Source organism: Equus caballus, chromosome 16 (assembly GCF_041296265.1).
Source record: "Equus caballus isolate H_3958 breed thoroughbred chromosome 16, TB-T2T, whole genome shotgun sequence".
Lineage (NCBI taxonomy): Eukaryota > Metazoa > Chordata > Mammalia > Perissodactyla > Equidae > Equus > Equus caballus.
The window spans coordinates 96,728,003-96,741,971 of NC_091699.1; the positions used below are offsets into that span (position 1 = coordinate 96,728,003).

The following is a 13,969-nucleotide window of genomic DNA, read 5'->3' on the forward strand; positions in this document are numbered from 1 at the left end:
TGTCTCTTACATAGGGGAAGGCAGCAAGGGAGTGGAGAATGGGAGCTAATGAGAGGAGGGTCGGTGGGTGGATGTGGGCATGGTTCTTTATGTTGTAAATGTATTACTATGGTATATAAGAACTAGGAGCTTAGCCAGCTTCCACAAGGATCCACCATAAACGTAATCAGAGGCATGGACAGAGAGGGACACCAAGAAGTTATACGGTCTCAGTGATGGGACAATGCCAGCTTGTTTTCTTCTTTCCTGGGGAGCTCAAGTCAAACAATAAGTGGACAATTTCAAGCTTAGTCACCAGGTCATGACTTGACGATCGATCGACTTGATCTCTTTCTTCATTTCCTCCCCCCGCCACGGGGAGTCCTCAGGTCCCCTGGAACTCTCTGCCCGCTCGATTGTGGAAAGCTAGTCACACTGCAGGGCTACGGCGCAGGGTGGGTGTCATCCTGAGTCACCCCCAGCTTCCCCACAGGCCTGCTGAGTCACCTCCCCAGGAACGTGGTAGGCGGCGAGCCAGGGTGACAGGGTCTCCCTCCTCCACACTGCCAGGTGTGGAGGAGAGAGCCAGCTCTGCAGCTTGTGGGCCCGCTTTCCTCCGGGTAATTCCTCCTCGCTCTTCCAAGGTGTAATCAGAGTTCATCCACGGCGTTCCCAGCATCACTACTTTTTTGAGCAGGTAAATCGGGGAGTTCTTCTCACCAGCAGCAGCTTCCTGCTGAGTGGCGTCCTCAGGAAGGCCGCGTCTCCTGCAGAGGGCCTAGTTAAAGGTGCTGCCCGCAGGGAGCCCTTCACAAACAGCCCCTCCAGCGGCGGCCGTTTGTCTGAGGGGCATTTCCAGCAGTTAGAATTGCATCCTGCAGTCTTTCCACTGTAGCACGCTGCAGTCTTCGAGAGCACTGGACATTTTTTTTAAAGCTCTGTATTTTCGCCAATGGGTGGAAGCATCCCTCTAAATGAGCAAGACTCAGCAGGCCTGGCACAGCCAACCTCTGTCTTTCCTGGCTGGTGTCTTTTTGCCGCTTCTTGCCCAGCCTCCTCTGTTTCCGACCCGGCCTCCTCTTTCAAGTGCGCTTATTTCATTACTTGAAAGGAAACAGCAGGACCTAGAAACTCTAGTCCAGTCATGCTCCTGGACGCCTGGCTCGCCCTGCGGCCTCTTTTGATTTAAATTTCTTTCTCCCCGATACAAAAGCAGCCTCTGAGAAGGCTGGGGAATCCGAAATAAACCAAGGCCTTGTGTGAGGACGTGTTGGTAAGTGCGCGAAGCGGGTGTGTCTGCCGCATCACGGGCTGATCTCAGGTCGGCTCCCGCTGCAGAGGGCGCGGCCTCCCTCCCAAGCAGAGGTTTTACCGCCCAGAAGTGAGTTCCTACATTTAATTACAACATATGGTGAGTTACAAAGTTACAACATGCTCTGGTGCTGATTTTAACACTTGTGAAGCAACTGGACGATCGTCCATTCATAGATATTTAATCGCCTCCCGGCTGGAGAAGGCTTGACACAGGCTGGATCCACATAAGCCATAAGCTGAAAGCCACTGCCGGGCCTCTACTTTAGGCTGGCCTGCTTTTCTTGGGCAAAGACAACATGAACTCCGGCCCGCCTTCGTAATTCCATGTTTGATACATTGCTCTCTCATCTGTATTTTTTGCTTTCTCAGCTGGCTTTTTTAAAAAAGTCAAATTTTAGAGGAAAGGTGCTTAAATTGGAAATTGGCCACACACTGCTCAGATAAGAAGGGCATGTGGCATTCTATTACATATTCATACACAATTTTATATAGTTCAAACATATATTTTTATTTGAACTCTTTTGAGTGGCTACCTTTTTCTTAAATCTCCTTAATTCATTCAAGAAAAATGTTGGGGCTTACAATATGCGGGTTACTAAGGGTTTTAAATTTCTTATTTTGTAGTTTTTTTTCATGTTGTGTGTTTAAACTCATATTTTGAGTTTGTACTTATATACTGTTTTCGAGCTGAGCCATTTGACTTCCTTGGAGAACCTCAAGACAGCTTCTATCTTCATCCACGTTGTCCAGTGGAATCATGGTGATTTTCACCTCACTGGAAATACTAGGTTTTTAACCGAATTGATCTTGTTTCGCAGACTAAGGTTATGTGGTAATTTAAATATCTCTTTTATACATACTTCAGTACATTTTGCTGTGGATTCATTTCTCCCATCTACTTCCTAGTCCTGGAGAAAAAAAAAAATCAAGCCCAGGGTATTTCCATTCTAGAGGAGACGGAGTGCAGCCTTTTCACTTCTGATTCTGTTCCCCACTGAAACCAGGAGCCACGTTTCAGAGACACCGTCGACCTCCGTGAGGCCAACCTCAGAAATCCATCAGGTTAAGCCCATTCCCCACTAAAAGGAACAAGGGCTTGATGCCTGTGCAGCAGCAGTGAAGGGACAGCACGAGCCAGCAACAGGCAGGGCTTGAAAAAAGACAAGAACATGTCTAAGGAACACAGAAGCCAGCCTGAGTGGGTCCCCTCAGGCCCATCAAGGGACATCTGGGCCCGAGAGAGAGGGGTGCATTCATGGAAGGTCACTGAAGGAGACAGGAGTTCGTGGGGCCAAACTGATGTAAACAAACAAATAAATAAACGAGGATGAAAAGAAAGCTCTCTCCTACTGCCTGATAGACAGAGAAGGCTAATGGATAGATGAAATGGAGTTAGAAAATTACCATTTTGCAACCATTCCAGTGAAATTGATTCAAGCTAGAATGATCAATAGGCTAAATGTAGGGGAGGGAAGTTTGATGAGAAACAAGATATTTACATAGTCTCAAAATCTCTCTCCACAGATTACTTCATGATTATAAAAGGGAAAACAGTATACAGTGGAGAAACGGATAACTCTTAACCAAGTGGGTTAGCATGCACGTCCCATTAAGAGGCAAAGTCACATCCAGTGCCTGCAAATGAGAAACCATGAGAAAGACACATTGGTCGTGCTGTGATCCAACCCAGAATGGGTGATGGAGTCTAATCACGAGGACGCAACAGGGAAACCCGAGTCTTAATCAGTATATTCAATGAAATCACTGGCCTGTACTCCTCAGAAATGCCGCTGGCCTGAATGGCAAGGGGGGGCTAAGCAACTGCGCCAACCTAAAGGAGACGAAGGGGACACATCACAAAATGCAGAACGTCACCCTAGACAAGACCCTGAGTTGGAAAACATCTGCGAAGCGTAGTCCTGGGAGACTGTGGACTTTCAAGTGTTGTGTCAACGCTGAGTGTCCTCAACCTGATGATCGTACTGTGAATACGGAAAAGAAAATCTTGTTCTTAGGAAATATAAACTCAAGTATTAAGGGAGAGAGGGGCGTGATGTCTTCACCCTACCCTCACATGGGTCAGAAAAATGTCTATTTTAAAATGTGCAATATGTGTAAGATAGGTAGATGATAGAAGATAGATGAGAGAGAAAGACAACGGTAAAATTTTGTAAATCTCAGTAAAGAGTAGTCTGGTGTTCTTTGTTCTGTTTTTGCAACTTTTTGTAAGTTTGAAATGACTTCACACGCAAACTTAAAAGGAAACAACACGGAAGAGAAACAGTAAGCCTACTCATTTTTATAGAATGCTCCCTACAGCTCCATTACTTTGAAAAACAAAGAGGAACTGAGATGTGGAAGTCCCTAATAGAATTTTTTTTTAATATTCATATCTTTTTATTTATTTATTTATTTTATGATGAGAAAGACTGGCCCTGAGCAAACATCTGTTGCCAATCTTCTTTTTGTTTCCTCCCCAAAGCCCCAGTACATAGCTGCATATCCGAGTTGTAAGTCATTCCAGGTCTTCTGTGTGGGACGCCACCACAGCATGGCTTGGTGAGCAGTGTGTAGGTCTGCGCCCAGGATCCGAACCGATGAACCCTAGGCCGCTGAAGTGGGGCACAAGAACTTCACCACTCAGCCAGGGGGCCAGCCCCAGAATTTTTGAATCTACTTGAGAAGACTACATTAGCATATAAAACAATTAAATGAGTGAATCTTCTATAATTAAATAGTTATAACTGTATACAAGTGATGGAATAAACCATTACAAGTTAGGAATGCACATTTATTTATACCACGGATGTGATGGTACGAAACTACAGGGTTCTAACCTTTTTCCTGAAGTCATGTAGACTCAACTTATTATCTGGATTTATTATTCTTATTTTTTGGATATCTATCTATCTATGTAGCAGGAAAGCATTGCCCTAGGGCTCAGGACACTTGGTTTGGGGACCAATTCTGTCTTTTACGAGCTATTTGACTTTATCAAGTCAGTGAGTTGGTGTGGCCTTAGTTTCCTCACCTATGAAATGAGGAAGGTGAACTCGGGATCCTGCATGGATGGAACTATGAAAACCGCTGAGAGCAGGATGCTGATGGGAGGAGCCGGGTTTATTAAATATGCTTTGACGATTTGCATAAGTAAATGGTCAAACGTCTACAGAAGCTACACACTTTGATGACAAAAACACGATTCTTTGCCCAAGTGCTCCTGTATCTTTAGTCTTCTTGGACATTCATGGCAAAGCTGCTGGGAGTCACAGAGGCTGTACATCATCAATCCAATTTTTCAAGAAACAAGATGGACCCTGAGAGGTGACCTTTATATCTGTAAACAGCATTAATATTTCTTTCTTGATCTATCCACTTCAGAAATTTGGATTTACTATCATATAATATGAGAAAATGAATGCCCCCCCCACATGCTTTCTTCCACCTCTGCTCCAGTTGCGTGTCCCAACTTTTGATGTTGCCAAGGTTTCTAGCACTTGTGTTGTTCTAATGGTTCATTAGTCTACATTTAGCCAATAGGTTGTGTCAAAAGAATTTGTCTTAAGTCAAAAGCTTTTTCACTATTATAAAAATGTGAATATTATTACTTAAGGCACAAAGCAGCATCATTAGACGCCTAAGAAGGAAGATATAACCTTCTGTTAATAGACCTAAGCTGGTTGGAGGAGAATATTCCAAGTGTAAAGGTCAAATTGTTTCTTCTTTTTCAGTTTATTAAATATCACGCAATATTATAGTTTGTTTTATATTTAGCCTGTGATTTCTTCATACATCATATTAGTTATTTGAAATTCCTAATTAATTTCTTTTTCTTGTGGACAGTGTTAGGAGATGCTTTCATCTCATCAAAGATCATGTCATTTATTAATAATATTTCCTGCAGCAATATTTCTACTTGAGGATGTGCCCTTCAGAGCCTTCTGATTTTCTGTCACTATTTGGACTGTTGATTTTCTAAGCTTGCTGAACAGCTTTCATCTAATAATTATTTTTCACAGATTTCTGAATCGAGTTCTCTGTTTTCCCTGGCTGCTGCGACCTTATTTTTCTTGGATTTCTTTTTCTTTCTGTTCTAGTACCTCCCCCAATATTTTTTTCCAGAAAATATACATGGGAGATAAAATTTTCTAAGCTCTTGGATGTCTAAAAATGTCTCTTGGACTTGAAACACAATTTAGATAGGTATATAATTCTAGTTTCAGAAGAATTTCCCCTCAGAACTTTTCAAGCATTTTCCGTTATCTTCTAGCAACTGCTTTTGCTGGGGAGGAGACTGACACCAGCGATCCTCGTGTCTTTGTAGGTCACCTGTTCTTCTCTCAGAAATCTGCTAGGCTCTCATCTTTGGACATAGTGAAGTTTCAGAAAAGGCACCTAGGTGCGGGTCCCTTTTTCTTCACGTGTCATTTGTGACCCCCTTAAGTTAAATCATTCATTTCATCAACAAAAATAGAGAGCGCTCCCACTACATACAGGACACTGCAACAGGGGCCTCAGCCCTCACAGGCGGGCCATTCAACTTCTTCACAGAAAACATCTTGGGTTCTGGCTTAGCTGGGGACCACATCACCCTGCAGGTAGCTGTGGGAGCAGAGAATTGGGTGAAGATGGACTCGCATACTTTTTCTGTGGACATTAAACTAATACTCTTGATTTCTGCCTCAGTTCCCCTGGAACTCTTGCCAACTGCCAGCTTTGAAATTCCTGCTTTCTGATGAGTAATTTCTTACTTGTCAATGCTTCGGCTTCAGTTTATAACAATGAAATCTAACTTTCATTAGCTGTGGTGGGAAGTTCCTAGGTGTTTCGCAGAACCTGGCCAGTCCACACAACACTCTACGACTGGCTACAGTTTATAATGCGGAAACAGAGTGGCTCATGGTCACACAGCTTCCCGCTGGCTGGGCTGACACTTGAATCCAGATGGTCTGTGACACCATCCTCCACACATCTTGGAGAAATATGCAGAAATCTTGCATTCCCTGATACTGGGATTTGCTATAAGCTTATTTCATTTCGTATTTTTGTTTTGTTTTGTTTTTTTGTTTTTGCTGAGGAAGACCAGCCCTGAGCCAACATCTGTGCCAGTCTTCCTGTATTTTGTATGTGGGCTGCCTCCATAGCATGGCTGGTGAGTGGAGCAGGTCTGCATCTGGGATCAGAACCCGAGAACCTGGGCCGCCAAAGCCTAGTGAGTGGAAATTTAATCACTCAGCCACGGGGCTGAGCCCTCATTGCATATTTTTTAAAACAGGTATTTCAGTGGAATGTGAGGTGGGAAGGCTGAGAAAAAATGTAGGTGTTCTGTCTGCAACCTTTACCTGGAATCTCTCCCCACCTCCTGAGTGCTAAATACACAAACCCCCGTGGCCACATCCAGCTGCTCCTGCGAACTTTATGCAGCCCCACCTGGCACACGATGATAGCCAGAGACTCACTTCAGAGGTGAGATGGCTGTGGTGACGCTCTCCCACGGCTTTACCACTTCCTACTACAGCCGCAGGAACAAACTCTTGCTGGTAGAACCTGAGGATGCAGATGCACTTCCTCACTCCCCGCCAGGCTCAGGGCTCCAGCTGATCAGGCTGGTCTAGGGCTGGAGGGTGAAGGAGGCAGCTGGGGCCGAAGGAGGGAGGGAGTGAGCAATGCGACTCCTGTGGGCAGCTGGCTTGGCTCCTGCTCCCTGAGAACTACCAGATGTCTCCAGTGTGTCGTGAGTTCCTCGGGCTTTCTATGGATAACGTTGTATTTAATTTTTATAATGACCCTGTAGCAAACGTATTATTATGCCCATTTTATAGATTATGACACTGAGGTCTAGAGAGCTTGAAGAATTTGCCCAAGTTTGCACAGGTGGTGTGTTCATCTGGCTTTAAAGCTCGTGTCAGTTCCACTCTGCCAAGTTGTCTCTGGACTCCCGGGGGCGGGGAGGGCGGTATTTGGAATGGAGCTTCTTGAGTCTGCTCACCCTCCCTCCTTCTCTCTCGATACACTCACAGACACGTGCACACACACACACACACACACACGAATTAACTAATTCAACCGGTACTAAGTGAGCACTGATGTACTGGGTATTTGGATCCACTCCCTTCCGTGAGTCCCACCAGCCTCTCCAGCACACAGCGACGTAACTCTCTAACGGCTGGGGATCCGGTGTGGACTCCGTGCTGTTGGGGCTGCCTGTGGATCAGGTCTGGAGGGCCTGCAGAAGACGCCTTTGTGGAAGAACAGCTCCCTCCCCGCTGCCCCTGGGCCTGCAGTTCCGACTCTGGAAGGTGACTGCCTTGGGCTGAGATGTTTTGCCAAGGTAAGAAGCAAGCCACCTTGTTTGGAGTCCTTATCACTTTAGTGTGAATTAAATTTATGGGATTTCTCCAAAATGATAGTGTAACAGATCACAAAATGGTCACAAATTACTTATATCCTTGTATGTACCTCCCTTCACAAGGGAATTTTTGCCATTTCTCCCATTAAAAGGTTGAGTTTATTTCTTTATCCTTTGAACCTGGGCTTGGCCAGCTAACTTCCTGTGGCCAATGGGACATTAGAAAATGTGGCCCCAAGGCTTGAAAAGTGCTTGCAGGGGCTGACTCCGTGGCCTAGTGGTTAAGTTTGTGCTCTGTTTCAGCGGCCCAGGGTTTCGCTGGTTCGGATCCTGGGCGCGGACATGGCACTGCTCATCAAGCCATGCTCAGGTGGAGTCCTGCACAGCACAACCAGAAGGACCTACAACTAGAATATACAACTATGTACCGAGGGGCTTTGGGGAGAAGAAGATAGATAGATATAGATAGATAGATAGATGATAGATATAGATAGATGATAGATATAATAGATAGATAGATGATAGACATAGATAGATAGATGATATAGATAGATAGAGATAGATGATAGATATAGATACATAGATAGATTCATAGATAGATGATAGAGATAGATAGATAGATAGATAGATGATAGATAGATGATAGACATAGATAGATAGATAGATAGATACAGCTTGATAGATGATAGAGATAGATAGATGATAGATATATGATAGATAGATATAGATAGATAGATAATAGATAGATGATAGAGATAGATAGATAGATAGATAGATGATAGATATAGATAGATGATAGATATAATAGATAGATGATAGATATAGATAGATGATAGATATAATAGATAGATGATAGATATAGATAGATGATAGATAGCTAGATAGATAGATACAGCTCGATAGCTAGATAGATGGTAGATAGTTGAGGTAGCTGAGGAAGGGAGAGGGAAGGAGCAAGGGAAAGCGACTGAATGTCCCGGTGGAGGCGGGGCCCTGAGAGAGTAGGTGCAGGAGAGCAGGAAGGGAATATGTCAAGAACAAACCTCGCTCTTCCTCACGGGTGATCTTTTTATAGCTCCGAGAAGAAACCTTTAGAACACGAGCACTTTCCCTCAGCGTCAGGGTTCTGCTGCAATTTGAACAATCCAAAAGTAATCTGACACTCTTGTTTGCTTTTTACTTAATAGTCCCGCAGAGATAAATAATTTCTCAGTAGCTTCATTGAGTTTCATCTGGCCCACAACTCTGAGTCTAAATGCAGCCATTATCTGAAACTGCAACATCACAGGGGAAGTCGACTCAATTTGTTCTGTCAAACTCCTGCCTCCTTGTTTTAACTCCCACCGTGTTACAGAACACCAGACCTGATGTTCTGGTTCAGCGTCACACCCTCGGTCTGACAGCAGGCTTCCTGCCCGCTCCCCTCGCATATGGCGCTCTCCAGCTCTTCTGTGGTGTGAATCATCCTCTTTGCAGGCTGGTTGATTGGATGGATGCCTGTTGTCTTCAGAGACTTGAAGCTTTCTGAGGACAGGGACCCTGGCTCACCCGTTTATTCTTTCATTAATTTATTCATGCAGGGAGGGGTCATTGTGTACTCACGGTTCACCCCTGCTTTCCAGGATCCTATTGTCTAAGCAGAAGAGAAAAAACACAAATCAGTTTTTAAAAACGTGTTAACCTTGAGTATTTACAGCATGTCGTGTGAGCACAGGGAAGAAACAGAAAGAATTGCCTTGACTCGTGCACCTGTGTCCTGACTCAGCCTCCTGCTTCTGCACTTGACCCATAAAACCCAATGTGCACTCAACACCAGAGGGACTTATTAAAACACATTAGATTATATCAATTCTCTGCTTTAAATTTTCGCTTTAAGCTTACTTGCTGGTCTTACAAAACCAGTGGGATCTGGCGGCTGCCTTCTCTCTGACTGCACCTCAGTCATGCTGGTTCCTCTCAGTTCTTTAGAAACTCAGGCTCACTCTCTAGCTTAGCATCTTGGGACTAGTGGCTCCTAGGTCTGCATGACTGGCTGCCTCTTGTCATCCAGGGCTCAACTTAGGCGGCTGCATCCCTGACACTGATGTAACCACCTTGTCACCCAATGTCATATGTCCCCGAATAACACCGACCATACGTTAGCGCCTGCCTCCTTCTTCCCTCCTGCCTCCTCCATTCTTCTTTTTCTTTCTTAACTTTCTCTCTCTCTCTGCACTAGAGTGAAAGCTTCACCAGAACAGTGACCTTACTCCCCTCCCCACCCCACGCCCCTGTCTGCCTCATAACAGGTGCTCAGTAAATGCTCCTTGAGTGTTTGAACAGATGGATAGAATTCTGAATGCTGGAGGATTCGAAGGTACTCACTGGGTGCACTAGAGGGGGAAATGGCCTTTCAGACAGAGAAAACAGCACCTTATTTAAGACACAAAACTATGAACAAGTGCATTAGAAGTATTTTGGTATGGCTGGAACATGGGTGTGAATCGAGCCTAGAGAGAGCAGAAAAATAAAAGGAGGTGAGAACTGAAGGGTTTTATATATCCGTATATATATATATAACCCCCCATAAGTGGTTTTTCAGCCTGACACCTAGTGTCTTCCCTGACACACCGGAAGGCAGACTTCTGCCTCCCTCTGACCTTGCTGCCCTGCAGGAAGCGAGGGAAGCAGCCTTGACAAAGGATACTGGCATGTTTGGTTTACTGTAACAACTCATTTCAGAGTGTTGACTTTTGCAGCGATAATTCTTTTATAGTTTAATGAATGAATTGGAAATATATTACTGAACTTGGCCAAATATGGGAAACATATATATCACCATTTTGTGTCATTTATTCATTTGACTCTTAGAACCAATCGCTGCAAGTGGCAGCTTCATTTATGATATTTTTTGTTTTTTGAGGTTATTTGTTTGTTATTTGTGAGGATTAAAAGCAACTTTGGGAGACGGTGAAGAGGCGTTCATTCACCTTGGGAGCCTCCCCGTCTGTAAGACGGCGGGAGCAGCAACAAGGCTTCTCTCCAGGGCAGCTGTGTGTCTGAAATGACTTCAAGTGTGGGAAGCACTTAGAGCAGTCCTTGGCATAATTGTGAGGCTTTGTCATCATTGCAATCATTTGCTGTTCTCAGGGAGAAGAACGTGGTGTAACATTATTGAAGAAATTTTATAACGGGTTCAGAAATGCACTGTGAGAGCGTTTACATCTTGCTGGAGACACACGTTCTGCCGTCTTGCCATCGTGGAGGCCTCTCTTGATAATGATGATCAGTGTCATTTCTTGCATGATGTAAGGGAGGACCACTCAACTGAATTGTGTGAAGCCCACTGCTTTCATGTTTAAAAGCAACAGGAAAGCCAGACGCCAGGGAGATACTGGGTGAAGGTGAGAAGAGAAATCTCAACAGAAGGAGTATTCTCTGGGAGGAAGAGCATGCTCTGCCTGCGTGGGGTCCTGCCGTCCTCACCCATCGAGAGAGCCCACTGCAGGGGCCCGGTCGCTGTCTGTCACTCCGGCCCTTCTCAGCAAGACCCTGGGCTAGTTGCGGCCTGTGGTTCTGCAACTCAGCTGGTCTGGAGCGCCGGAAGGAAGGGTGGACCCGCTTGAGACTTCCTGTCCCGCTGTGAGTCACTGATACCGGCGCTCTGCTCGCACTCGGCCTGCCACCCGGAGGGGCGCGCCGCAGAAGCCGGCCCTGGCCGCGGCTCGGAGTCACCGCCCGGACAGTGACCCAGCGCGGGCTGCGCGGCTTCTGGGGCGCTCCCCTCCCCGTGGGAGCAAGAAACCCGCTGCGAGGGCGGCCCTCCACCACCGCTTGTGAGAAGACGACGACGAAGCCCGTGAGAAAGCATCCCCGCCCGTCGCCTGTGTGCGCGGCTGGCAGGAGACGCACCCTGGAGACAGGCGGAGGCTCCAGGTCGCCGTGGGCGCCTCCCGCACCTGCTCCCCGTCCGGCCCCTGCCCCGCGTTGCAAACGCACCAAAGGGATTTGGGGATTCCTGTAAGCGCCTTGTAAATAAACATTTTAAAAAGCAATTCTTGCTTGTGGAGTATAATGTGAAGGGGATCAATCTTCGTAGAGAAAGTCTGTCAAGAAAGAATGATAACAGCTATATGATCCAAGTTCTAAGCCTGCTGGGAGGATCAATAGTAATAATAATAATAATAATTAATATGAGACACTCGTTTTAGATTCCATATGATACTTTGTATACATTATTGCTCATCCCCACAACAACCCCCACAAGTCCTCCGCTCTACCAGCTGCCGTGAAACGGGATGACGGTTCTGACGGTGCTTTGAAAATCTTCCTCAGCAAGAAAAAACTAAAATAAAAATATTTCTATATAAAGGTAAAATTATAAGTGACATTAATAAAAAGTCTTGGGATGATATTTTACTTAGTTTACGAAGAATGCAGGCCTTTTACACACTACTAGGTTCAAGTACCATTTTTGCCCCATTATATCTGTAGGATGATTGCATTCTATCTCTGGGCCTCAGTTTCCTCCCGGTAAAATGGGAGCAATAACAGCCAGCTCTTAGGACTGTGGCATTCGCAAGTATTGTGTGTAAAGATACCACGACTCTGTTTGACACATAGTAGGGTCACCACAAATATGGACTCCCTTTTCTTTTCCGTTTTTCCTGGAGATGATAGAACCAAGACAGAGCTCTTTAGCATCATTAGTTAGGTATTTGATCATTTTTCAGAGTGCCTGCAGAACTTTTGCGGCAGAGGAAAGACAGGAAGGAGAATGAGGAATAACAGAGTATTAATGGATGAAGGAGCCTGCTGCCTGCGAGGAAGAGTCTGTTCTCACAAAGCATATTCGAAAGCCACTGTTTGTACTAGAGACTTGAAAAAAAAGTTGTGAAGGAAGAGAAATGATTAAAAATGCATTTTCTTTTCCTTAACATCGTCTGATCGTAACAATGTAACTTGGTTCTAGGGCTTCGGAAGGGAGGGTGCAAGGAACCCAGTTGTGACAGGAAGGAATGTAAGCTGCTGGTCATTAAGAGGCTGCCTCAGAAAACTAGAAACCTGGCCTCTCACACTGTGTGAATTCAGGAGACGAGAGAGATGATATTGTATGGTGGTGGCTGCAATCCACTGGGAACAGACGTTTTCAATATTTTATTTTGTTCACACAATTAAACTTTTTCTTTTATCCATGAAAGCTGGGTCAGCTCTCAAAATGATAATTATTTTATTAAACAAACAGTTCCTTTTCTCAGTCTCTCCCAAACTTTACGCTTCAGAGTAGAAAACAATAGTAGTACCTTTTTATCTCCATACAGGTTATTTTCAATATGCTTCATGACATTCTCTACTTTTCACAGAAAAGTTTATGAATGTGGAGTTTGTTCATGCGTTTAAAAGACTGTTTGTGCTGGAGAAAGAGTCTTGAGAGCCATCACGGCAGACATGTGCACAGCACCCTGGGACCTGCCTGGAGCGCCACAGCTCTCGGATCCTGTGCGCTTTGTAGAGACCGGGGCACCCTGTTACTGTGCGAGGCCTGAAGACAGCGATTAAGTGACATCTTTCCCCACAAGTTTGGAAGCTGAAAACACGCAGTTCTAATTATATCTGCACAACTGAAAATAAAGTATACTTTGCAAGGGAAAGACACAAAGATGAGAATAAACAGTCTTAAATAATAATAAACTTTTATTACAAAGTCTTCATTTTATTTCACAGTCTCTGATAACAAAATTCTGCTCCGTCTGCATGGACCACCTTTACTCCTGGAATGGCTCCAGCTATGGGTGGTAAATAGAAAATCATCTGACAAATTGAGTACCCGGCCCTGATAATCATCTCGTTTATTATGGTTTCAGGGCTGAGAGAGTTGTACTGTGCTGTGGCAGTTGATATTTGTTGAGTAAATATTTGATAAAGAGTTTAAAAGGCGTTATCCAGAAATATGAGTCCACGTCTTGAGAAAGGATCGAGAGGGATAAAATGAGTGGAATGTACTGCCTCCTCTTTTAGGAGCAGTTTGTTAGATCTCTGTAGGCACCAAGTTTAACTAACGGCAACAGTGTTGGCTGCAGCTTTCATTATTCATGGATGTCCTGAGGGTCAGCATAGAAGCATTTTAATGCTACTAATATTGCTAAGCTTAACATGAGTTTTTCAATCACAAAAGGGGATTCGCTTCTTGTTTAGTTCCTTATGATAGAATAATTCTTAGACTAAAATATAAGCTGAGCATATCTTTTTTTCATCTTTTGGTTATTTGGTATCCCTGAGCCACACAGGGTAGGACCCACATCTGAGGAACAGACACTTGGTGGTGAGTCACATGGGGAAGAAGCTTGA

At 44.8% G+C, this 13,969-nt stretch overlaps 1 long non-coding RNA gene across 2 annotated transcripts; it reads left to right on the forward strand.

The window, feature by feature from the left end:
• The first annotated feature begins 523 nt into the window (after positions 1-523).
• LOC138918287 (uncharacterized) lies at positions 524-11,676 on the forward strand. Of its 2 annotated transcripts, none has more exons than XR_011427432.1 (3): positions 524-676; positions 2,818-7,624; positions 10,772-11,676. It is a non-coding gene; the product is annotated as an uncharacterized lncRNA (long non-coding RNA). The 2 variants fall into 2 exon arrangements; XR_011427431.1 differs by having other exon boundaries at positions 525-1,390.
• The last annotated feature ends 2,293 nt before the right edge of the window (positions 11,677-13,969 follow it).